This window comes from Taudactylus pleione, unplaced genomic scaffold, assembly GCF_031769625.1.
Source record: "Taudactylus pleione unplaced genomic scaffold, aTauple2 ptg000370l, whole genome shotgun sequence".
NCBI classification, from domain to species: domain Eukaryota; kingdom Metazoa; phylum Chordata; class Amphibia; order Anura; family Myobatrachidae; genus Taudactylus; species Taudactylus pleione.
In genome coordinates, this window is record NW_028284771.1 from 2,770,208 (window position 1) to 2,797,895 (window position 27,688).

The following is a 27,688-nucleotide window of genomic DNA, read 5'->3' on the forward strand; positions in this document are numbered from 1 at the left end:
AACTAACCTCAACCTTCTGACAATAACAGAAACATGGCTCACACAATCAGACACTGTCTCTCCTGCTGCACTTTCACATGGTAACCTACACTTCTCACACACCTTCAGGCCTGGTAATTGTAAAGGAGGTGGGGTAGGAATATTACTCTCCCAATCTGTTATTTACACAGTTCTCTCACAGGTACCTTCACTCACATTTACATCATTTGAAGCACACTGTATCAGGACTTTCACCCCTTTCTCTGTGTGAGTTGCTGTTATCTATCGCCCACCTGGGCCACCTTAACAATTTCTGGAACATTTTTCTGCCTGGCTCCCTCACTTCCTATCATCAGACATCTCCACCATCGTTACGGGTGATTTCAATATCCCCATTGACAGACCACAATCTCCTCATGCCTCCAGACTACTCTCTCTAACCTCATCTCTTGGTCTCTCCCAATGGACTGCCTTGATCTTGTATTCACTCAACTATGCTCAGTTTCTGATTTCACTAATGCTTCTTTCCCTCTCTCAGATCACAACCTTATCACCTGCACACTCTCCTCCATTACATCAACGTCCTTGAAATTAACCAAACCTAAACCTAAAACCTGCAGAAATATTGATGCAATTACCTTTCAACAACTATCTACCTCTCTACAACAACAACTCTCACCAATTTCTACATTCACTTCTCCTGAGACTGCAGCATCACACCTAAACCAGATTCTAGAAAAAGTTCTCGATGAAGTAGCTCCAGCTACCCATCACACACTACGTAGAGTTAGATGTCAACCATGGCATTCTAACCTAACAAGGCATCTACAAAAACTCTCACGTAAAGTTGAACATCAGTGGCAAAAGTCTCATACTCCAACTGACTTCCTCACATATAAGACTATCTACAACTCTTATCGTGCTGCTCTGGACACTGCCAAACAAACATATTTCCAATCTCTTATCTCTGCTCAAGCCTCTAACCCCAAGTGACTTTTTAATACATTTAGGCCCTGATTCAGAGCCGGACGCACTGACCAGAGCGCTCGCTCTGAATCAGGGCCCACCTCCATTAATATGGAGCGTCCTCCTGGACGTTCGTATAGCTGTGGGTCACCACCCACAGCATATACGAGCGTGCAGGATGATGGTCGCGATGGTCTTGACTAGGGGTGTGCACCGGCCACTTTTCGTGTTTTGTGTTTTGGTTTTGGATCTGGATCTTTCTTCGTGTTTTGGATCTGGATTGGTTTTGCCAAAACCACCCTTCCGTGTTTTGGGTGCTGGGTTTTGTGTTTTGGATCTGTATTTTTTTGAAAAAAAGCATAAAAACAGCTAAAATCACAGAATTTGTAGGTTTTTCTGCTCCTATGCTATTATTAACCTCAATAACCTTAATTTCTACTCATTTCCAGTCTATTCTGAATACCTCACACCTCACAATAGTGTTTTTATGTCCAAAAGGTTGCACCGAGGTAGCTGGATGACTATGCTAAGCGACACGAGTGGGCGGCACAAACACGTGACCCATCTAGGCGTGAAACTGCAGTGGCAGACAGGATGGCATTGAAAAACTAGGCCCCAAACTGTACATAATGCAAAGAAAAAAAGAGGTGCAAGATGGAATTGTCCTTGGGCCCTCCCACCCACCCTTATGTTGTATAAACAGGACATGCACACTTTAACAAACCAATCATTTCAGCGCCAGGGTCTGCCACACAACTGTGGCTGAAATGATTGGTTCGTTTGGGCCCCCACAAAACAAGCTGGCATTTTATCTGTCCCTGCACAAACTGGCTCTACGGAGGCAAGATGTCATCCTCATCCTCCTCATCCACCGATTCCTCACCCTCTTCAGTGTGTACATCCTCATCCTCACAGAGTATTAATTCATCCCTGCTGGAACCACAGGTCCCTCTGTACGTTCTGGAGGCTGGTCTCCCTGGAAGAGTTGATAATTCATTTTATGAACATCATCTTCTCCACATTTTGTGGAAGCAACCTCCTACGCCTTTCGCTGACAAGGTTCCCGGCTGCACTAAACACTCTTTCGGAGTACACACTGGAGGGGGGGCAACTCAGGTAAAATAGAGCCAGTTTGTACAGGGACCTCCAAATTGCTTCTTTTTCCTGCCAGTACAGGTACGGACTGTCTGACATGCCTACTTGGATGCTGTCACCGATGTAATCCTTTAACAGACAGACGTACGCTTGGCGCTGCTGCTTTGAGGATTCAAGTGCGGCTACAGCCCACACAATTCACAAAGACAGAAAAAAAAAAAGAATATTTTTATTGTTTGTGGAGCGCACTTTGAGGGTTACACCACCCTTTAACAGACAGACGCACGCTTGTCGCTGCTGCTTTGAGGATGCAAGTGCGGCTACAGCCCACACAATTCACAAAGACAGAAAAAAGAAGAAGAATATTTTTATTGTTTGTGTAGCACACTTTGAGGGTGTCACCACCCTTTAACAGACAGACGCACGCTTGTCGCTGCTGCTTTAAGGATGCAGGTGCGGCTACAGCCCACACATTTCACAAAGACCGAAAAAAAAAGAACAATATTTTAATTGTTTGTGTAGCACACTTTGAGGGTGTCACCACCCTTTAACAGACAGACGCACGCTTGTCGCTGCTGCTTTAAGGATGCAGGTGCGGCTACAGCCCACACATTTCACAAAGACCGAAAAAAAAAGAACAATATTTTAATTGTTTGTGTAGAACACTTTGAGTTGTCACCACCCTTTAACAGACAGACGCACGCTTGTCGCTGCTGCTTTGAGGATGCAAGTGCGGCTACAGCCCACACAATTCACATAGACAGAAAAAAGAAGAAGAATATTTTTATTGTTTGTGTAGCACACTTTGAGGGTGTCACCACCCTTTAACAGACAGACGCACGCTTGTCGCTGCTGCTTTAAGGATGCAGGTGCGGCTACAGCCCACACATTTCACAAAGACCGAAAAAAAAAGAACAATATTTTAATTGTTTGTGTAGAACACTTTGAGTTGTCACCACCCTTTAACAGACAGATGCACGCTTGTCGCTGCTGCTTTGAGGATGCAAGTGCGGCTACAGCCCACACAATTCACATAGACAGAAAAAAGAAGAAGAATATTTTTATTGTTTGTGTAGCACACTTTGAGGGTGTCACCACCCTTTAACAGACAGACGCACGCTTGTCGCTGCTGCTTTAAGGATGCAGGTGCGGCTACAGGCCACACATTTCACAAAGACCGAAAAAAAAAGTATAATATTTTAATTGTTTGTGTAGCACACTTTGAGGGTGTCACCACCCTTTAACAGACAGACGCACGCTTGTTACTGCTGCTTTAAGGATGCAGGTGCGGCTACAGCCCACACAATTCACAAAGACAGAAAAAAGAACAATATTTTAATAGTTTGTGTAGCACACTTTCAGGGTGTCACCACCCTTTAACAGACAGACGCACGCTTGTCGCTGCTGCTTTAAGGATGCAGGTGCGGCTACATCCCACACAATTCACAAAGACAGAAAAAAGAAGAAGAATATTTTTATTGTTTGTGTAGCACACTTTGAGGGTGTCACCACCCTTTAACAGACAGACGCACGCTTGTCGCTGCTGCTTTGAGGATGCAAGTGCGGCTACATCGCACACAAGTCACAAACACATTAAAAAAATAGTTTTTTATTTTTTGGAGCACTTTGAGAGTTACACCACCCTTTAACAGACAGATGCACACTTGTCGCTGCTGCATTAAGGATGCAGGTGCGGCTACAGCCCACACATTTCACAAAGACCGAAAAAAAAAGAACAATATTTTAATTGTTTGTGTAGAACACTTTGAGGGTGTCACCACCCTTTAACAGACAGACGCACGCTTGTCGCTGCTGCTTTAAGGATGCAGGTGCGGCTACAGCCCACACAATTCACATAGACAGAAAAAAGAAGAAGAATATTTTTATTGTTTGTGTAGCACACTTTGAGGGTGTCACCACCCTTTAACAGACAGACGCACGCTTGTCGCTGCTGCTTTGAGGATGCAGGTGGAATCTAGACGGGATTTGGAACCGAGGACACACTACCTCCATCAATTGTATAAATCCCACTGCACTAATGTCGGATACCGGACGCACGTCTAACACCAACATAGCAGTCAAGGCCTCAGTTGTACGTTTTGCTTCAGGATGACTGCTGTCGTACTTCATCCTCATCGCTAGGGACTGTTGGAGGGTCAATTGTTTAGTAAAAGTAGTGATGTTCCTACTTCCTCTCTGGGATGATGAACAACTCCCAGCAGCAGCAACAGCACTAGGAGGAAGTGGTTCTTGATCTTTCCCTATTTTATTTTTATCGGAGAAAGTTTGGTCCTCCATTTATGTTATATTGATATATATACGTGCGGCTAAAGCGCACACAAACACAGAAAATATTTTTTTATTTTTGCTGGAGAGTAGTGCACTTTGTGGGTTACACCACCCTTTAAGAAATGAGCCAGCCGGCTCTTTACTTATGGGACACAGGCGCACGCTTGGCGCTGCTCCTTTGTTGATGCACGTGCAGCCACAGTGCACACAAGTCACAAACACAGAAAATATATATTTTTTTTGTTTGGAGTGTACTTTGGGGGTTACAGAACCCTTTAACGGTCAAGCCAGCCTGCCCTTTACTTATGACACAGGCGCACGCTTGGCACTACTTTGTTGATGCACGTGCGGCTACTGCGCACACAATTCACAAACACAGAAAATAATTTTTTTTTTGGTTTGGACTGGAGTGTACTTTCGGGGGTTACAGCACCCTTTAACGGTCTAGCCAGCCGGCCCTTTACTTATGACACAGGCGCACGCTTGGCACTACTTTGTTGATGCACGTGCGGCTACTGCGCACACAATTCACAAACACAGAAAATAATTTTTTTTTTGGTTTGGACTGGAGTGTACTTTGGGGGTTACAGCACCCTTTAACGGTCAAGCCAGCCGACCCTTTACTTATGACACAGGCGCACACTTGGCACTACTTTGTTGATGCACGTGCGGCTACTGCGCACACAATTCACAAACACAGAAAATAATTTTTTTTTTGGTTTGGACTGGAGTGTACTTTGGGGGTTACAGCACCCTTTAACGGTCAAGCCAGCCGGCCCTTTACTTATGACACAGGCGCACACTTGGCACTACTTTGTTGATGCACGTGCGGCTACTGCGCACACAATTCACAAACACAGAAAATAATTTTTTTTTTGGTTTGGACTGGAGTGTACTTTCGGGGGTTACAGCACCCTTTAACGGTCAAGCCAGCCGGCCCTTTACTTATGACACAGGTGCACGCTTGGCACTACTTTGTTGATGCACGTGCGGCTACTGCGCACACAATTCACAAACACAGAAAATAATTTTTTTTTTGGTTTGGACTGGAGTGTACTTTCGGGGGTTACAGCACCCTTTAACGGTCAAGCCAGCCGGCCCTTTACTTATGACACAGGCGCACGCTTGGCACTACTTTGTTGATGCATGTGCGGCTACTGCGCACACAATTCTCAAACACAGAAAATAATTTTTTTTGGTTTGGACTGGACTGTACTTTCGGGGGTTACAGCACCCTTTAACGGTCAAGCCAGCCGGCCCTTTACTTATGACACAGGCGCACACTTGGCACTACTTTGTTGATGCACGTGCGGCTACTGCGCACACAATTCACAAACACAGAAAATAATTTTTTTTTTGGTTTGGACTGGAGTGTACTTTCGGGGGTTACAGCACCCTTTAACGGTCAAGCCAGCCGGCCCTTTACTTATGACACAGGCGCACGCTTGGCACTACTTTGTTGATGCACGTGCGGCTAGTGCGCACACAATTCACAAACACAGAAAATAATTTTTTTTTGGTTTGGACTGGAGTGTACTTTCGGGGGTTACAGCACCCTTTAACGGTCAAGCCAGCCGGCCCTTTACTTATGACACAGGCGCACGCTTGGCACTACTTTGTTGATGCACGTGCGGCTACTGCGCACACAATTCACAAACACAGAAAATAATTTTTTTTTTGGTTTGGACTGGAGTGTACTTTGGGGGTTACAGCACCCTTTAACGGTCAAGCCAGCCAGCCCTTTACTTATGACACAGGCGCACGCTTGGCACTACTTTGTTGATGCACGTGCGTCTACTGCGCACACAATTCACAAACACAGAAAATAATTTTTTTTTTGGTTTGGACTGGAGTGTACTTTCGGGGGTTACAGCACCCTTAACGGTCAAGCCAGCCGGCCCTTTACTTATGACACAGGCGCACGCTTGGCACTACTTTGTTGATGCACGTGCGGCTACTGCGCACACAATTCACAAACACAGAAAATAATTTTTTTTTGGTTTGGACTGGAGTGTACTTTCGGGGGTTACAGCACCCTTTAACGGTCAAGCCAGCCGGCCCTTTACTTATGACACAGGCGCACGCTTGGCACTACTTTGTTGATGCACGTGCGGCTACTGCGCACACAATTCACAAACACAGAAAATATATTATTTTTTTAGCACTTGGGGGGAGCACCCCTGATGGACAGAGCACCCCCTGGACAACACTACAGCACTCCTTTAGGACTGGGACACTGCACAGGACTTTGGAGTGGACACAGCCCCTATGGAGAACTGACTGCACAACACAGTCCAGCCAGCCCCTATGGACTTTGAAGTAGTGGACACAGCCCCTATTAACAACAGCAGCACAGCACAACACAGCCAGCCCCTATGGACTTTGAAGTAATGGACAACAGCAGCACTACACTACACTACACTACACAGCCCTAACTCCCACCCTCCCTCTTCACTGTCCACAGCCGAGTGAGAAAATGGCGCCGACGCGGGTACCTTATATAGGATCCAAAACCCGCGAGACTCGGAAGGCGGGATGATGACGTTTTGCCTCGATTTCAGATCCGAGTCAGGCGGGAAAAGTCGAGCCTGACTCGGATCAGACTTGGATCGGGGGGGCTCGGGGGGGTTCGGATTTCAGAAATCCGAACCCGCTCACCCCTAGTCTTGACCATCGCGACCATCGAAACTGCGAGCAAAAGCCTGCGGTTGGGTTTTTCAACCGCAAGGCCAGGAGTGATTTTGGCTCTATCAGAGCCAAAATCACTCCCACTGACATCACTAGTGATGTCAGTGGGGCAGGCTTCAGACGGTAGGCGTTCCCTTGGGAACGCCTCCGTCTGGCAGGCACGCCCCCGGCACGCCCACCAAAGGGGGCGTGCTGTCAGTCACCATCGACAGCACGCCCCCTTTGATGAGACACTCTGAGCGAAGGAAAGTCCTTCGCTCGTCGGGTCTCGCGCATGCGCACAACGGAGCTCCCTCCATCGTGCGCATGCGCAGTGGGGACCATCGACCCACTTGCGAGTGGACAGCCGGTCGCGAGTGGGTCTGAATGAGGGCCTTAAACTGCTTCTTACCCCTCCTTCACCCAAACCACCTGCTACTATCTGTGCGCAAGATTTTGCTTCCTATTTTAGGGACAAGATTGATGAATTCCGATATGAAAAGGTATGCTCTTCTTCAGCTAGTTACTTGCTCAATTCCCTACCTGAATTCTCTGACACATTCTCTTCATTTCATCTCACAAACGAAGATGAAGTATCTTCCCTCTTCTCATCCTCCTGCTCTATTAGCTCTACTCTAGATCCTTTACTCTCACAAATCAGTAAAGCTCTGTCTCCTGTGCTTATCCCAACCCTAACTAAAATCTGTAATCTCTCTCTCTCTACTGGCAACTTTCCAGCACTGTTCAAGCATGCAGTGATTACTCCTATTCTGAAAAACAAAACTCTGACCCCAGCACTCTCAAATTACCATCCTATCTCCCAGCTCTCATGCCCCTCCAAGCTACTTGAGAGACTTGTCTACACCCGCCTCACACACTTTCTTAACTCACATAACTTATTGGACCTACTTCAGTCCGGCTTCCGTTCCGAACACTCCACAGAGACAGCACTGACTAAGGTAGTAAATGATGTGGTCACTGCCAAGGATAAAGGCCATTACTCTCTCCTAATTCTTCTAGATCTCTCTGCTGCTTTTGACACTATTGACCACTGTCTTCTCATACAAACACTACAATCCCTAGGTCTTAAGGACACAGCTCTTTCTTGGTTCTCTTCCTACCTATCTGATCTCTCTTTTACTGTTTGTTTTTCTGATTCTGCCTCCTCTTCACTACCTCTATCAGTTGGAGTACCGCAAGGCTCCGTCTTAGGGCCTCTGTTATTCTCAATCTATACCTCCTCTCTTGGCAAACTAATCAGCTATTTTGGATTTCAGTACCATCTGTATGCAGATGATACTCAAATCTACCTATCTTCCCCAGATTTATCACCATCTGTACTGGTCCGTGTCACTGAATGTCTTTCTGCAATTCATCTTGGATGTCATCTCGCCACCTGAAACTTAATATTTCTAAAACAGAATTAATTATATTTCCACCAGCCAATAACAGTTACCAACCTGATCTCTCTATCACTGTTGATAACTCTACAATCCACCCTGCCCCACAAGCTCGCTGCCTTGGTGTCATCCTTGATTCTGAACTGTCCTTTGTTCCCCACATTCAATCTGTCTCAAAATCATGTTACATACATCTAATATATCCAAAATTCGACCATATCTCACACAAGATACTGCAAAAACTCTAGTTCATGCACTTATTATTTCCCGTATTGACTATTGCAATAGCCTCCTTACTGGTCTTCCCAAAAACAGGCTATCTCCATTAGAATCAATTATGAATGCAGCTGCAAGGCTTATCTTCCTTGCCAAACGTTCATCGTCTGCTGCCCCGCTCTGTCAGTCCCTCCTGGTTGCCGGTTTTCTACCGTATTCAATACAAAATACTCGTACTTACACATAAGGCTATTAACCAAACCACACCAACATACATTTCTTCACTCATTTCAAAATATCTCCCTACCCGACCTCTCCGCTCAGCACAAGATCTGCGTCTCTCATCCCCACGCATTACTTGCTCCCATTCACGGTTACAGGACTTTATTCGGGCTGCACCCACTCTATGGAATGCCTTACCATGCACAATATGACTTTCCTCTAGTCTCCAATCCTTCAAGCGATCCCTGAAAACTCGCCTCTTCAGGCAAGCTTATCAGATCCCAGAACATCCACATAACCTTCATAGCCTCCATATGTAATTACATCCCCTTTCATAGTCCACACACAACCTCACACATCATCTTTCTCTCACATCCTCATTACATTTGGCCGTCATTCCGGTGTAAATGGATCATGCTGCACACCAAGAAACTGTACATTCTGGCTGGACCAAAATGCAATATATAGCACCTATCCTTGTGTATCAATGCCTATTTCCCTATAAATTGTAAGTTTGCGAGCAGGGCCTTCCTACCTATATATCTGTCTTTATTACCCAGTTTTGTTCTATTAATGTTTACAATTGTAAAGCGCAATGGAATATGCTGCGCTATATAAGAAACTGTTAATAAATAAATAAATAAATGGAGAGTTTCAGTAACAGAACGAGCGTTAATTAGCAAATACCGCTTATTGATAAATAAAGGCAGCCTACTGATATCAATGTTCAAATGAAAAAACAACAACTCTGCATTACAGAGGTGCTGACATACTTTAGTAAATACCAGCATCACTAGTTTTCACTCGCAATGAGTTTAAAACACCTTAAATTCGTTAGTAAATGGAGCCCATAATAAAAAAAAGAAACCTGTACTCTAGTTGATGAGTGCAGAAGACAGCGTCAGTGCTGCTGTAAGCTTGGGGTACATAATGGAAAAATTAGGCAAGGGAGAGCACATGGGGGAAGAAGGCCTTGTTTGTGAGAGATACATTATACAGCGGGGAACAGACAAGGGTGACAAACAGAGGTAAATCAATGTGCTTTGATGGAAATAGATGGCTTAGGATAAGGTTTGATTGGTGAAAAAAAGTTTTGAGAGTCCATTTCATGCTTTGCACGGAGGTGGAGGGTCTGATGGAGAGAGGGAGTGAGTTCCAAAGGTGGGGAACAGCACAGACAAAATCTTGGAGACAGGAGAGGGATGAGGTTATCAGCTAGGATGAGTGGTGGTGGTCACTGGCAGAGTGAAGTGGATGGGTGGAAGTGCAGAATGAGATGAGGTCAGAAATGTAAGGGAGGGAACAGTGGCGGAACTAGTGGTGGTGCAGCCGGTGCCTTGCAACGGGGGCCCACTGTGGTGCACGGGCCCATAGCCGCCTGCATCCAACAGCACCGCTGCACCCGCCGCCAGTGTCCCCCGGGCCCCACAGTATTTAAGTGTAGTGCAGACCGCAGTGAGAACAGTTCACACTACACAGTAACAAACACACCACTGCCAGCGTTAGCTGTGTGTTTGTATTATATATGTAGGGGGGCCACTACTGGGGGCACTGCATAGAGGGACCACTACTGGGGGCACTGTATAGAGGGACCACTACTGGGGGCACTGTGTATGGGGCACTACTGGGAGCACTGCATAGGGGAGACCACTACTGGGGGCACTGCATAGGGGGGACTACTACTGGGGACAATGCATAGGGGGACAACTAACGGGGGCACTGCATAGGGGGGACCACTTCTGGGGGCACTGTATAATGGACACTACTGGGAGCACTGCATAGGGGAGACCACTACTGGGGGCACTGCACAGGGGGGACTACTACTGGGGACAATGCATAGGGGGGACAACTAACGGGGGCACTGCATAGGGGGGACCACTTCTGGGGGCACTGTATAATGGACACTACTGGGAGCACTGCATAGGGGGGACCACTACTGGGGTCACTGTATAGGGGGGACTACTACTGGTGGCAACGCATAGGGGGGACAACTAATGGGGGCACTGCATAGGGGGACCACTACTGGGGGCACTGTATATGGGGCACTACTGGGGACACTGTATAAGGGGCACTACTGAGAGCACTGTATAAGGGGCACTACTGGGGACACTGCATAGGGGGGACCACTACTGGGGTCACTGTATAGGGGGGACTACTACTGGTGGCAATGCATAGGGGGGACAACTAATGGGGGCACTGCATAGGGGGACCACTACTGGGGGCACTGTATATGGGGCACTACTGGGGACACTGTATAAGGGGCACTACTGAGAGCACTGTATAAGGGGCACTACTGGGGACACTGCATAGGGGGACGACTACTGGGGACACTGCATAGGGGAGCCCAAAGCATATTCTTGCACCAGGGCCCACCTCTCTCTAGTTCCGCCACTGGGAGGGAGGATTAGAGGAGGAATTGCATAGGAATGGGGGCACTGCATAGGGGGGACAACTTCTGGGGCACTGTATAAGGGGCACTACTGGGGGCACTGCATAGGGAGGACCACTACTGGGGGCACTGCATAGGGGGACCACTACTGGGGGCACTGTATATGGGGCACTACTGGGCACACTGTATAAGGGGCACTACTGAGAGCACTGTATAAGGGGCACTACTGGGGACACTGCATAGGAGGACGACTACTGGGGACACTGCATAGGGGAGCCCAAAGCATATTCTTGCACCTGGGCCAACCTCTCTCTAGTTCCGCCACTGGGAGGAAGGATTAGAGGAGGGCTTTATAGGCAAGAGTGAGGAGATGGAAATTGACTCTACAGGGGTAGGGGAACCAGAGCAGTCCCTGGAAGAGGAGAGAGGTGAATGCTGAGCAGCTAGAGAGAAAGATGAGCTGAACAGCATTCAGGGTGGAGAGAGGCAGGAGCCAGAAAGCCAAATAAAAGCAGGTTTAAAATTTACCAATGAGTGGATGAGGGTTTATTGCTTTCCGGGTAACAAATGGGGCAGTTGTTTGCCCCCTAAATTAGCAACAATAGAATTTCTCGCCGTTGGGCGCCTGGCTCTACCAGCCGCCAGCGAAAACAATTGACTTGCCCCCTAAGTGTCTAATCCTGGGGAAATTATGAAGGTGGAAGTGGCAAAAATGAGAGATGGCCTGAATATGTGGTTTAAAGGAGACTGCATAGATTTGGGGACAGCTCTTAGGGAGGATTTCAATTCATCGGAATTGGTGCAATGTGTGTCCTCCAGCATTGCAAATTTTCTCTCTTACCCCTTAGAGGTGCGCAGGAAAATTTGCAATTTTGGCACTACCATTAGTGGCCAATATGTTTGCAGATTGCTGGCAGCACATCACCTGGAAATGAGGGCCTGATTCAGACCCGTTCGCTAGGCTGCGTTCGCACATTGCCTGCCGATGTTTGCAATGTGCGCATGCGTATGCAACGCAGTGCGCGTGCGCAAACCAATTAATGCGATCGCGAAGCAATCACCCCTTGTACATAGATGCCTCGCTAGCTTGAGTGACAGGACGAGCCGTTAGTGGGTGGTGACAGGGGTTGGTCGATGGAAACGGGAGACTGGTGGTGCGAGCACAGGCGTATCTGTGCATCTTAACGCCATTTCAAAAGCATGCATAATTAAGACACAGCATAATAGTACACGTCACATGGTTGAATTGCACACTGAAGCACTCGCAGTGTTTGTGGTAGGGTATGGTCAGCCACAAGTGCTGCGTACGGGCCCGATGGTACTCGATGTTACCGATTGTTGCATACACTTCCTGGAGATGACATGTCTCACTAAGAGAAAGTGGGCATCTTAAGACAGGCTGGTGGGCGTCTAAATACACACCGCGATCGCACGCCAATACATAGTGGGCGTGCTAATGTCTTGGCGTGCGATCGCAGGATTTGCACACTTTGGCAGCTGTCGGCTGCATGCGAACGCATCTATCGAGCAGGTATGAATCAGGCCCTGAATTCCCCCCTAAATAGCAGACTTGTAATGAGATAATGATGCTATCAGTGGATAGTGAAAAGGAGGGATGAGAGGTGACATGGCACAGTAGGAAGAAAATTAGCTCAGTCTTAGACATGTTCAGCTTAAAAAAAAGCGCTGAGAGACGACATGGATTCGGGTTCTCACCATAATTATTATTTTTATTTTTTATTTAACAATTATCTGGAATGTAATGATCGACCAACTTTGATGTATATTGGTTATGTGTTCCAGAAATGTATAATGTTGTATTTCCATTGCAGGTACTATCATTGCTATTTATTATGCTTGTAATTGATATGCTTCAATAAAGGTGAAAATTTTATTTAAATTAAAAAAATCATCCCCGATAATTTCCACACTCATCATACTTTAGTACAGGGATATAGAAATTACTACATTCATCAAGTTCTGAAAATGCTTTTTTTTCCGGAACTTGCCCCCCCTTGCGTACAGCCCCCCAATGTGTTTACATGCTGCTGTTTAAATTGCATCTTGCGTAGCAGAGGGATCTATTTAGATCCCTCCCTGCTTTATCCTCTTGTGCTTGGGATTGAGGCTTCTCTTTTGTCCATCCTCCCGCTCCATTCACCACTGCTGGCGCATATCTGCCGCTGCCTCATGCCCATCACATCCAAATCTCTTCCCACAGGCACTTGTAAGTGATTGCCCTGGCATGCTTGCCCCGGTGTTTTTACAAGTCTATTATTTATATTAGTGTTGGTATTGTATATATTTAAAATTTTATATATATTAGTACTTATTACTCCAGCGGCCTGCTCCTCTGCACCATTGAGTTTACAAGCCCTGCACTTACTTCTGAAAGGAGCACCTCCTCTCTGGACAGTCCCTTGACGCTGCGGTTACACTTCCATCTTCTTGGTAGTCATGTGCAGTGCATACATGACACCTTAAAGGTAAATGTGCTGCTAGAAAAACGCCGGCGGTGATTCTCGGGAGACAGGGCTGCAGGGGAACGCTATCTAACTTCCGAATAGTTGTCTCTGCAGAAAGGGCAGCTTTTTGGAAGTGATCATTTAGTAAAGAAGAAATGATGAATGGCACTGATTAATACTAGAGATGTGCGGGTCCGGTTCTTAGAGAACCGACGACAACCGGATTTAGGGGTTCTGAGTTGAACTGAGTCCAAGTTAAGAATCCCTTTGGGGTACCGAGTCAAACCGAGCCCCGGTTTGGATCTTCCCTCGATTAGGAAATCGGATTTAATAACCAAACTCAGGTTTAGGATTGCCTGCTAACAGGTCAAAATGACATCATTTTAGCTGGTATTTTTTTTTTTTTTTTTAATACAGATGCAAAACCAAAACCAAGACATGAAGATGAAACTGGATCCAAAACCAAAACATGGGGGTCGGCGCACATCTCTGATTTAACAATTAATTTGTGGCAGATTGAAAACTAATTTATCACTTGTGATATATTTTTCATACTGAATAGGCCCCTAAGGGAGGAAGTATTGAAAGAGAAGATATTTAATAACTTTTTATCTTGGTTTCTTTAAAGGTAAGTTGATTTTATTTTGTTTTATTTCCAGGTTGAAAAATATTTACTATGATTATATGACGGGATTTTCAATAAAGCTGTCACAGTCATTCACAGTAGACGAAAGGGGATAAGTATAGAATGTGACACATTAATGTACCTGATCCGAGTACGAGATTGTCTTCTTTTAATTACATGTAAAATTGTTTAAATTACTATGCTTTGAATGGCAATGAAATACATAACTGAAAATTAAGTTTTTTTATTTGTGTTACTGTGCAAGGTAATCACGTGGTAATCACATATTGTTATACATGATTGATGATTTTCCGTCAGAAAAGACATAGCCACCTCGAAGCACAGATTTGGAATGGACATATTTTATTAAGCCACATATATGGCTGAATTTTTGCTGGCCGCATCCTCTGACGCACATTTTGTGTGGTATGATGGTGACCACATATATGGTGATAGTGTTATTGTCTGATCATTGTTGTGCCAGATGAATCAGATATTGATTAGTATCAACAGTTATTTTGTGTACCAAGCAGACTGATTGGCCATCTGAATTATAATATCCATGAAGACCTTTATAATTCTGCACTAAGGCATTTCTGTGTTCATTTTAGCGACATTGTTGTGTATTCAACATGTACGCTAAGGGGTTTATTTATCAAGCAGTGATAAGCGTGGAAAAGTGGACCAGTGGAGAAGTTGCTCATAGCAACCAATCAGCTTTGAAGTAGCATTTATCAAGTGCAGCCTATAAAATAATAGATAGGAACTGATTTCTCCACTGGTCCACTTCTCCACACTTTTCACTGCTTGCTAAATAAATCCCTATATATTTTGTTGGACGGCTTCCAATGTGTATTAAATCCAGCATCTTCTGCCCGTTTCAAGATTCACAAACCCGTGGCATATAGAATTTACTGTCAGAGGAAGAGTTGGTGAGCATAGAGAAGACTCGGTAGGGAAAAGGAAGATCATAATCCGGCTATCACATCAGAAGTGCGTAATAATTGTTTAAGCGGGAAGTGGATCCAAGATTTAATCGAGCTAATAACCGCATTCTCTCTCTTAAACATCCACAAGCGCTCATTACCAGCACTACCTGAGAGCAATCATGGATTATTTACAATTTTTTTGTCAGCATGTGCTTATAGTGTTAGAAATATCTCCAGCGGGTGCAAGGTTTCACAACAAAACAAAGTGCAGAACATGTGCACAAGAGAGGTCAGTGCCAGAGTCTTTGCTTTCACTGTGTGGCACCACCATCCTGAAGATGTCACTGGGAAGATGGCACCATGGTGGAGAAGGACCCACTTGCCATCACTAGGTTAGTGTACTAATGGTGAAGGGTCTGCGGTGTGGATAATTAATTGTCACAGAGGTCCATGTGCATCACACACCCTGCACCCAGGGCCGCAGGGGGGTGCGCCGCTGCACTCGGCGCCAGTGTCCTTCAGCCCGAAGCTGCAGGTAGGCTCCAAACCAGGTGCCCACTGAGATTTTATTGCCAGCGGGCGCCCGGATCCTTCCCTGCAGCGCCGCGGTAGCCGGAGGCTGGAGTTGTCTCCTGAACTCCAGCTTCCGGCTCTCCCCACGGGCACTATGGGAGAGACGTCATGACTATGGGGGCACTACTACAGGGGCATTACTATATGGGCATTACTACAGGGGCATTACCTCAGGGGGCATTACTATAGGTGCACTGCTAAAGGGGACATTACTATAGGGCCACTGCTGCAGGGGGCATTACTATGGGGGACAAAAATCCTAGTTTTCAGCCCTGCTGCACCCATTATAAGTACGCCTATGGTGATGCCATAATGAACTAGTTTGAACAGTTACAGTAACAATCCAGTAGTATAAAAAATACAGGTGCATTAACATCATCATAAGATGCATGAACAGGTGCAGAAGGCGAATACACAAAAAAAAGACACAACAGCAAACAAATTATTGCCAGGGGTGCAGCGTTGAACTGATTAAAATAAACCGTAACATCCTTTTTAGCAGACAATCGATTAGCCCCTATTTGGTAGCTATACATTGCATCACAAAGACTGCAATAGGGAAAAAGCATTTGGTACCATAACACTGAGGCAGATAACCCCATCTTATAGAATTTGCTGCATAGTGGGCATAATATTGATTGTGGATGGGAGCTCCTATCCAGAGGCTCATTGTGGCAGTTGGCTGAAGAACTGAAAGGAGAACATTTACTTTACCATTCTCCAATGGCGGAAAACATCCTGAAATGTCTGAGAAAACTCTGCCTAACACATTTTGTTTTATTTATATCAAAGGAAAACCTAAGAAATTGGAAAGTCATCCACTGAATATATAGTTCCTTTACATAACCAGCATGATCTCCAGAGAGTGTTGACAATCACACAAACTTTCCACTTACAATTGCAATTGAATAGCCAGATAACTTTCTTGATTGGCCACATGGGATACATATGTTCACCCACTGAGAAATTCTATTCCACAGATCTAGCATGCATTACAGAGACTTGGCTAGATGAAATTGCAGCACCTATCTTGGAAGCTGCAATCCCAACAAATTGCTCTGTTTTCCACAACCTAAGATTGAATCTCAGGGGAGGGGGAAGGGTCATTTGCATGAAAAAAGCACTTAAACTAAATGTCCTCCCAATGGAAATGACTAATTTTTTTTAGTGTGTCGCTGCCGAAGTACATAATTAGGTATCAGAGTACTTCTCATTCACCACCCCCCTGAAGATGGAAAGATATTTCTACAAGTAACTGTTGACACTGTCGCTGGACTAGTTCTGGAGCATCAAAAAGAACCTCATTCTTGGGGATTTCAATGCATGGGTTGATGAAGAGCTCTCACCCTTGGCCAAGACCTTCTGAGCACAATGAATGCTCTGAACCTCACACAAGTTTTCCTTCTGCTACACGAAAAAGTGGATTAGAAGTCTCTGACCTAAAAATAAACCCAGTCACATGGTCAGACCACCAGTCAATTTGGTTCTTAAGCGCAACACCTCAAAATAGAACATTGCCGGTGGAGTTGACAAGATATCATCCAAGGAGAGGTATGACTCCCCAGGTTCTTACAGAAAATCTGGATTTCTCTGTAGTTTTTGGGACCTGTGAAGATACTTGTTCCCGAGTCCATTTCTATAATAGGACTGTGTGTAATGGATATTATCGCCCCCGTGGTGCATATATACGACCCACATTCCACACTGTCAACACAACAGTGTTAGTGAGCTCATAAAAGGAATGGTAGACTTGAAAAACTAGCCAGGCATAGGATAAGCTAAAGCAAATTAAGCATACTGAAAGATATCAACCCAAAATCACCCATTAGAAAATATAGTTCCTGTCAAATGAGAATAGCAAACAATAGGCTAGCTCAGCTTTTTTATACAGTGCAGATGCTTTGCAAAACAGCATTCCTGCAGCCTGATGAAACCCTCTCTCAGTCAAGATGCAGTTGCAGATAAAGTATCCTCCATATGGGCTGGAATCCCCACAGTGCCATCAAACGAGTGCCAAATTTCCAAGTATTGCAAATGTAAGCCACCTATCTTATTCTTCATGAACCAGCATTGACCCAATGTATGTATAAGACATTACTACACTTACCCGAATGTTATGTCCCACAATCTGTGATCTGGACCCTGCCTCAACCAAGCTTCTAATAGGGTGTATGGACATAATTGGCCCTGTATTTGCAAAAATAGTTCAATGCTCTTTGCAAACAGGCATTTTTCCTGCACCACTAAAAGGAAGCAATTGTTAAACCTCTCCTTAAAAAACCTAATTTAGATCTCGACTGCATGACCAACTACAGACCAGTATCAAACCTTCCATTTCTAGGAAAGATTATTCAGAAAGTGGCCGCAACTCAACTGGAAACCCGTTTGTCAACCCATAATATGATCCATTTCAGTCAGGATTCAGGAGAAGACATGGAATGGAAAAACAGCCCTGGTACTGGATGTGTGCTTAATGATCTTCTGATGGCAAGAGACAGAGGTGATTGTTCAATCTTAATCCTTCTGGATCTCTCTGCAACATTTAATGCTGTGGACCATAGGATTCTTATTTAGCACTTAAATCATTTCTGTGGACTGGATGGCACAGTCCTTAGGTTTTTCAGATCATTTCTCACTGGCAGGTCACAGAGAGTTCTTCTGGAGTATACTCATCATCACCAGTACCACTGCCATGTGATGTCCCACAGGGTTTTATACTATCACTCATGCTTTTTGCAGTATACATGCTACCACTGGGTAAAATAATCAGACATAATTGCCTGATCTAGTACTGGTATGCAGATGATACACAACTATACCTGTCCTTTGCTCTGGGTACTAAGAACCCAATGCCAACCCTAAATGGCTGTTTAGCTGAGCTCCAGGAGTGGATGATAGGAGCTCACCATCAAAAGACAAGACTGCAGCAAAGCCAACCAACTGGACTTACACTTGGGGGTTCAGAATCACTAAACACTGAACATGTGCGGAATCTTGGTGTTGTCCTGGATAGTGGCTTTACACTTAGACATCAATCATCAGCCATCGAATCCTCATTCTTTCATCTGAGGAACATAGCCAGTATCAAGCACTTAGTTCCCTCAGAAGATCTGCCTAAAGTCATACATGCATTTGTATCATCACACTTAGACTACTACAATGCCCCCTGCCTGGGTCTCCCAGCAAAATAATTGCACCATTTGCAGCTGATACAAAATGCAGCGGCCAAGCTATTAACCAACCAGCCCCGTTCCATCCACATAACACCCATTCTCTGCTCTGTTCACTGGCTGCCTGTAAGATGGATAAGATTGGTTTACTAACTTTCTAATCCCTACATAACCAGGGCCAAAGGTATCTGAAACAACCTCTGATTCCTTACTGCCCCACTCGAATACTGCGATCTGTAGATGAAGGACTATTAGCAGTACCTAGAATCTCACCTAAATTCATCTGGGGGTCGAGCTGAGAGCTTTGCAGCTCCAACTCTATGGAACTCGCTTCCCTGCACAGTTCAAGAGGCCTCCACTCTAGAATCTTTCAAAAACAGACTCAAGACTCACCTGTTTACTCAGCATTTCACTAATGTCCCTTCACTAATGTTTCTCTTTGCTGTTAAGCTTATTTAGGATTTTGTGTATTAAATGCAAATGTAAAGCACTTTGGGCTCTATTTACTACAATCCGCATATTGAATGCGGATTGTAGTGTGATATTACCGAGTGAATTCGCATTGCGAATTCAGGCAATATCACAGGGATTTACTATAAATCCCTTGCAGGGACAGAGCTTGTGATAAAGCTCTGTCCCTGCGGATCCCCTCCGCACTCTAGTCGCGGTATTTTCGGAAAAAATACCGCGACTAAGAGCCCGCACATGCTCCGACCCACCATCGCTGCTACCCCATACCGATGCTAAGCCCCGCCCCCTGCGATCGCGGATTCCCGCGACCCCTCCCTCCCTTCATTACACTTACCTGCATCCTCCTGGCCTCCGGTGATCTTCTCCTGGCTTCCCGATCAGGTGATCTCCCATACTGCACTGGGACCCAATCACCTGATGACCGGGCAGCAGTGCACTGTGGGAGACCAGCTGACCGGAGAGGAGCCATCACCGGAGGCCCGATCACTGGTCCCTGGATTCAGGTAAGTAAAAAAAAAATTTCAAATTTTTTTTCTTTTTTTTACAGCAATCAGCTTGCGGTCTGTTTAGACCACAAAGCTGATTACCGGTACCGGCTCCCGCCTCTGCTCTCCCCGTTAGAGCAGAGTGGGAGCCCGGTAACCGGGGGAGACCCTGGATAATGCCACCTCCAGGTGGCGTCATTATCACAGGGCTTCCCCCGGTATTTTTTTACAATTTATTTTTAGTAACTCTGGTCGGATCACATTTCCCATTACAATTATGGGAAATGGGATCTGCTTTACTAAAAATAAGTGATACTTAGGGGTTGGAGTAGAATTTTACTAATTCTACTCCAATTGCCCTGTACTAACTACAGGTGAAACTAAAATAATGTGAAAAGGGTGTGAAAACACCCTTTTTCACTTTATTTTAGTAAAAATAATGTTAATAAATAGAGCCCTTTGAGTCTTATTAGGAGAAAAGTGCTATATAAATAACATTATAACTATTATTATTATTATTATTATTATAGGGAACAACTACACATAGAGAACTGGGTAACCAGGTATAATCACTGCGAATGGACAGAGTGATCACGGTTCAAATCCAGAGCTAGACAGATACCAAAATGGAGGAATACATGTACATAGAGGAGTATGATAAAAAGAAGGTAAAGATGGAAGCTGATAGGCAGCACATTGTAGGCAACTGGTGTTAGTGTTAACCTGGCTGTCCATTGAGTTGTCCAGAAACAGCTTGGGTATTTGAGTGGGAAGTCTAATCAGTTCACAATCATAAAGATGTACTGTATGCATTCTTTTGGTTATTGTGGTTTGGACTGGGGATCATATCCCAAGTACACTACAATCATAACTGATCTATGATTAATATTAGCTGGACAGAAATATAATAAAAGGGTGACAAATATACTGTATGCATTTGTTTCAGGGAAAACTGAAGTAAGACATAGCCAAATAAATGTATGCTTAATATCAGTGGTTCCATTATCTGCTTGGCAGTAATCATGGAAAGTTTGCATCCTCGCTGGCAATTACTATCAGATGGTATTCATATGTAAATGACATGAACAGAGTATGTATGTTTATTCCCTTTGCACTGCGGTGCAGAACCCTTGTAACACCATATATATAACAGGAACTAATAACTACAAAAACAGCACATTCGGGTAATACAAAGGATTCTTTTTTTTTTGTTAACACACTCAAATTGTTTTGTTTAATATTTATTTTAGTAATAACAAAATCATCTTACAATCTTAAAACAATTACGTATTAAGTAAGTCACTATATAAGTATATATATATATTTTTTTGCAATATACCCTGCTGATTTGTCCATTTATTTACCCCTCATGATTACGGAGTATACTATTGTGGACAGATATATTATATCTTTGCAATACAGTGATTTTTTATTGTTTTTGCACCACCTGACACTTGATATATATACCCTGTGTTTTTTCCATCTCGTTAATTTGATGACTGTTATATTGATACTAACAAGTGATTCAGGTAATGTTATATCTTTCTCTCACCACAGTTTAAAATCCTTATATCACAAACCTTCAAGTGAAGGATCACTTTGGTGTGCTATATCCTACCAGAGAGAGGGACTATAACATTGTGTTACAGTTAATAATATCTGTGGTAACAGTTTATGAGATACACAGCTACTTTGTATTGCAAAAGTGATGCTCTTTTGCTGTTTTAAGCCCTGTACACACTGGACGATATGTGTACGGAGCGACCTCGTCAGCGACGGACCCAGCGGGGGTGCCGGAATCGGTAAATGCTTACACACTTGCCAATGCCGGCAACGACGATTGACGGCATGGGGGGTAGCAGGGCCATGCTGAATTCGACAGCATGGCATCATTAACAATATCCCCAGATTGAGCTGCACATACAGACAACTGGGGATATCGTTAACGACCTGCGGGAGCGTGCATCGTTCGTCATTCTATTCATACACACTGGACGAATTGAGCGATATATCATTCAACGATATCATTATCGTTCATAAAAATCATCCAGTGTGTATGAGCCTTTAGAGTTTATTGCTAAAAAGGACCAAGTGATTATCTAATAAGCATATTTGAGCAATCTCAATAATGTTTTTTGTTTTTGTAATACACAGATATTTCTTGTGTTTTCAGAAATTCAGTTTTTTGTCAATGCGCAGTTTGTTGTCTATAAGGACTAAAAGATTATCTGCATAATTGAATAATTAACAGAGATATTGGAAATCACTGTATAACATCTTGGGCGCTTCAACTTCAATATGGGATATATTGTCTCCTGCCACCCTCTCATACATACTGCATATAATCTGTGAGACTACACAAGTATATGATAATAATCACCGAGTTGGGATTTTTGTTCCAATAAGCTCTCTATAATACTAAATAATTTTTCCTTTTGGATTAGAAACAAACATCAACTAATATTTATAAACAAAGTTGATGTTTAGATATATATTTTCAACATATTTTTATTTCCCTTAATGCCTGAACTGAAGGATGTGAACTTTGGGCCCGATTCAGAGCTGCTCGTAAGTGCTGTGCTCTCGCAAGCGGCCCGATGGTTGCCCACTGCGCAAGTGCCGCATCCGGCATGCGCGTGTGTGAGCCCCGCTGAGCGACTGAAGTTCAGTCGCTACGTGGCTCGCAAGTAGACGAGTCAGCAGTCGATGTTGATTGATAGCTCGCCCCGTTTTGTGGGCGGGTAGGGGGGTGGCTGGACAAACGCAGGCGTACCCTTAGGAACGCCTGGTGTTTGTAGGAGGGCTGACTGACATGTCAGTAGTGGACTTCCTGCTCTATTAGAGCAGGAAGTCCACTCGGGCTTGTGGCAGCTAGACCCTACACCAGGGTCTCGTCGCAAGCCCGATGGTCGCGATAATCGCAACAGTCTCCAGCCTTCTTGCACAAGCTGTGGGTGGTCACCTACAGCTTTGCGAGCGGCCGGAGACAAAAAAAAAACGCCCAGAGTGAGCGCCCGCCAGCAGTGAGTGGCTCTGAATCAGGGCCATTCTGTGAAGATACATTTCTAGGCCAAACGAGCCTGATATATAATTTTTATTCAAATATATTAAAAGTTATGTTCCAGTTAATTATCCTTGTCTCTACATTATTTAAAGCCATGCCCCCACAAAGAGTTCTTCCATTTTGATATTCTTACAGGTTTCTCTCTTCAGTTTTCCTGCAAGGATATTCTAAGAATATTTAAATCTTAAAACAATGGCAAAAAATAATAATTTCAATGCTGTTATATTACAGCACTATAGTGTTTTCAAACAAAACTCTCTAGAAAAAAATAAATCAGTAAATTATATCTATGGTTCCAAGCCATGAATGTTTTCTTTTCTTTTTATCAATGCAGCTTCGGATATGTTTTCTTACATTGGTCTGACAGATTTCAGCTGCAAAGACAGTGACAAAGCTGCCTCCTAGTTATATCTTTTGAAACATTCACGTCTTGTCAACACACATAAAACACTAACCCATGCCATCAAATAGGGGACCTGGTGAAAAACTCAATAGCACTTAGCATTATCCGGTCAAAACAAAAACACTGCATACGTGACCCTTTCCAAAACAGCTCGTTATCTAGTGTGTATGTTTTATAACACATTTTATTTCCTAAGATAATAATTTATTCCTTAACTTGAATTATATTTTATATCTCTATTGCATTAGCATTTTTACAACTAGTTAGGTCTTTACAAATGGCACTTTTTTGTGCAAATGTTGGATCAATTTTTATTCAAAAAGAACAAAATAAAACATGAATGATCCCTTTGAATCTGTATTCCTCTATTGTGTGTGTGATCTGGAAATGAAAGTGTTAAAAGTGCACAGCAATGAGACTTCCGTACTGAGAATCTACTGTTCAGTGCAGCTCCATTAATTTACTTTTTTTCCCAAACGAGTTAATCTCCAATGAGGAGCAGTGTTAGTCCTCAAAGCCCCCATACAGACCAGGTTTTAAGGATATCCATGCTTGAACACAGATATTACAAATTGAGCCACATGTGCTCAAGCATGGATGTCCATAAAACTAGTACTGTTGTTAGGGGGCAGAATCATATATATAATTGAACAGCAGTTTTATTGAAACAATTTGCTATAGCATAGTATAATATTGCACTATATATATATATATAATATATATATATATATATATATATATATATATATATAAACACAAGATTCAGTGGAGCTTACAGATCTGCATAGGAGCTGCCAGGGGGATTCTTGGTAAGTCCTTACACCAAAATGGCAGCATATACAAAATGGCAACATTGAGACATCTTTACATTCCATTCGGTTTTCTCTGGTCGTAGCTCCGCCTCATATTTCCTGTTAGAATCCAAATAAGGGGAAGCAGTTATTATAACCTATTTATACTTATCCTGTTTATCAGGGTTCTGCGTTATGGGAAAATAAGATTTGTGAGGGACTTGATGCAGAGTTTAAAGCAAATCAGCTGTAATTGCTCCCGAACTGCATGTAGAGAAATAAATGTGTATATTCACCAATATGCAGCGCTATATACATCTGGTGGTGCGCTAGTACCCTAAATATAAGCTTGGTTTTGCTACTTGTCATTAGAGATGTGCGCCGACCCCTGTGTTCTGGTTTTCGATCCAGATTCATCTTTGTGTTTTGGTTTTGATTTTGGATCTGTATTTTGAAAAAAATAAATGATAAAAAACAGCTAAAATGACGTCATTATGACCTGTTAGCATGCAATCCAAAACCCAAATTCATTTTATAAATCTGAGTTCCGAACCGCAGGAATATCTGAACTGGGACTCGGTTCGGCTCAGTACCCCAAAGTGATTCTGAACTCAGACTCGGTTCGACTCGGTACCACTAAATTTGGGTGCTGTTGGTTCTCTGATAACCAGTCTTGCTCTTCTCTACTTGTCATCATCATCCAGGCATGTTTGCACCAGCTTATACTTGTTGCAAATGCCACACTTGGGAAGTGGCATATTTACTCTTATATCCAACGCTGCAAACTCTGCAGGTCCATCGACTGAATTTTGCCTGAGTTAGAATGCTCCATTACAGCCCAGTTATGTAATGTGGTTGAAATACGTATGATTCTGCATAGCCCATGCTTGCAAATGCTCAGTTCTGGAGCAGGTGCAGTTTAAAATCACGTAAGATATGCTACGCAACATGCCGCCATTCAACTCTGCGTCAGTCCCTTGATGTAAAAAAGAAAACACTGTCCTCAGAAAATAAAAATAAATTCAAACATGAACAAGCTACATAATTACACATCCATTAGTATTAGCTGACTCTATAAAATGACTTGATACTGTTATGGAATCTCAACGACTATATTTACTAAAATGTAACATCACGCACAGCCTCAGCTGATAAAGCTAACGGCCATCCTCTTTGTTCTTTAGTGCTAGGAAGAGAATACTGTGTTGTAGTAATTATTACAAACCATAGAGTTCAGTATTCCCCTCTAGCATTATGAGATCATTAGGAAGCTGAAAGGTCTTCCATTTGTAGACCCAAGGGAAATTTATAGCAATCATCATTTCTCTCTATTGTAGTTATCCCCTGTTCTGCACATCACCTGATTATAGAGTATATCCTCTGTAAAGCTTAGTACATTCACCAGATCACATTGACCTATATAAAAGTGTATATTCTGCTAGCAATCTCCATTTCCCAAGCCCTACAATGTGGGTGCGCTTGCCTTATAGAAACAGATAGAGACAGCTTACTGAGACAGCTGGTAGAACCTGGCTATTAATTCTTTGATAATGGAATCAGTCACAGCATTCATCTCACTGTTGTGTTGTGATGATGGTACTAATAGCTTATTGACTAGCGTTGCTTGAGTGTCCCATGAAGCATCATTAAATCAGTAAAGAATTGCAAAAAAAGAATGTAAACAAAGGTCAATGGCTAATTTATAACACAGCCCCTTATCTATGCAATAAAAACCTCAAGATAGAGACTTATTTGAAAATGCTTGGTGCCTTGATTTATTTCTTGTATCAAGTATGAACAGCAATGGAGAAAACAAGCCTGCAACTACAATACATGCCTTTATTATATTTTGCTTTTAGAACAATTCTCAATTGGCTCATATTTATTTTTTGCTATTTTTACTGTACAAAATGAAATAAAAAAAAAATGACAAAATAAAATGTAGTGATATAAAAATGTCACACAGATAGCAGAGCGCACTGCAGTGTGTGAGTGTGTCTACATGTAAGCCTTCATTTCCGACTGTGAATTGAGCAGAGATAATAAATAGTTATGATTTCCTAGATTGTGAGGTCTAACGACCTAATAGGATTAAGTGTGCAAAATAATGAAATCTACAATGTGGGCTGCAACTTTTAAACCATATTGGGGGAGATTAATCACAGTCATTTTCGAATGACTAATTATTATGTTTGGTACTAAAAGCTTGCATTTTATAGGCCTAGTATTGCAGCTGCTAACATAACATTGACTTCAGCCGAGATCTATCACTATAAATAGAATGAAATAAGGAATAAATCTGCATATTTTATCGGCTGGGAAACTGGACGACTTGATTGGCCATTTTGTCTCTGACAGTCATCTGAATTATTGCTATTATTATCTAGACTACTGGAATATTATGTGGGACACTTATTAGTTCCAACAATAATTATCATGCTCTAAGTTGTACACAGCTTATTTCACAAAATATTCACTACAAATAATGCACCCCATGGGGATAAGCCACGAAACAACTATATAACTGATGTACAAAAGAACACATTGAAAATGACTGAATCTCATGTTATTTATGAAACCTCTTTATACGATAGTGAATTTAATATGGGAATTTAAATAGGATTATGGTATCCAGTTTTATGAGTATAGATGGTCTCTGTATAGTCTCACTTTTAATTCCCTATAATTTCTATCTTTATAATTCTATTCTAGAATTGAATAATAATATTTAGCTTTTTAGCTGTTTTTATGGTTCAAGTTGTTTAAAAAATATTTTTTATAATAGGAAATAAGGTTTGTTATTATTAGGCTTTAACATGTTCATTATCAACCTGGAGACTGATTAGCAATAACCTGATTTTCTGCTCTTACATATCAAATTTGCTTACATTAGGTTGTTTTACTTATGGCATCTGTGCCGTTTTTAGAAGATTATTTGCTGTCTGTCATCGATTAGGGATCCCAACCTTAAATTAACAGAAATATGGCAAAGAAGAGGTCAATGGCTCAATTGATCTATTGGCTGCAGGTGTAGAATTGTGAGTAGGCTCTATATAGTAGGGACGAATATACTTTTAGTATTGTGTCAAGTATTCCTTTCAGGATTATTTTTACAGAAAGATCCTAAATAAGGATTAGACACAGGAATAATTCTTAGAACTTTTTTTTTGTGATTCCTATATACTGTATAAACAAATCACATACAATGATTCTGTTTTGAATATAGGCATAAAATGAGTACTTTGTAGCAGAGATGAGCGGGTCTGGTTCTCTAAGAACCGGACCAACCCAAACTTCGCGATCCAGGCCAGGATCTAAGTCCGGCTCGGGTTTTCGTGCCTAACTCGGATCCAAAAACGAGGCAAAACATCATCATCCCGCTGTCGGATTCTCGCGGGTTTTGGATTGTATATAAGTGCCTCCCTCTGGTGGTCGGCGCCATTTGCTTGCTGAGTCCTGGGCTGTCAGGGCTGTTCTTTATCCAAGGGA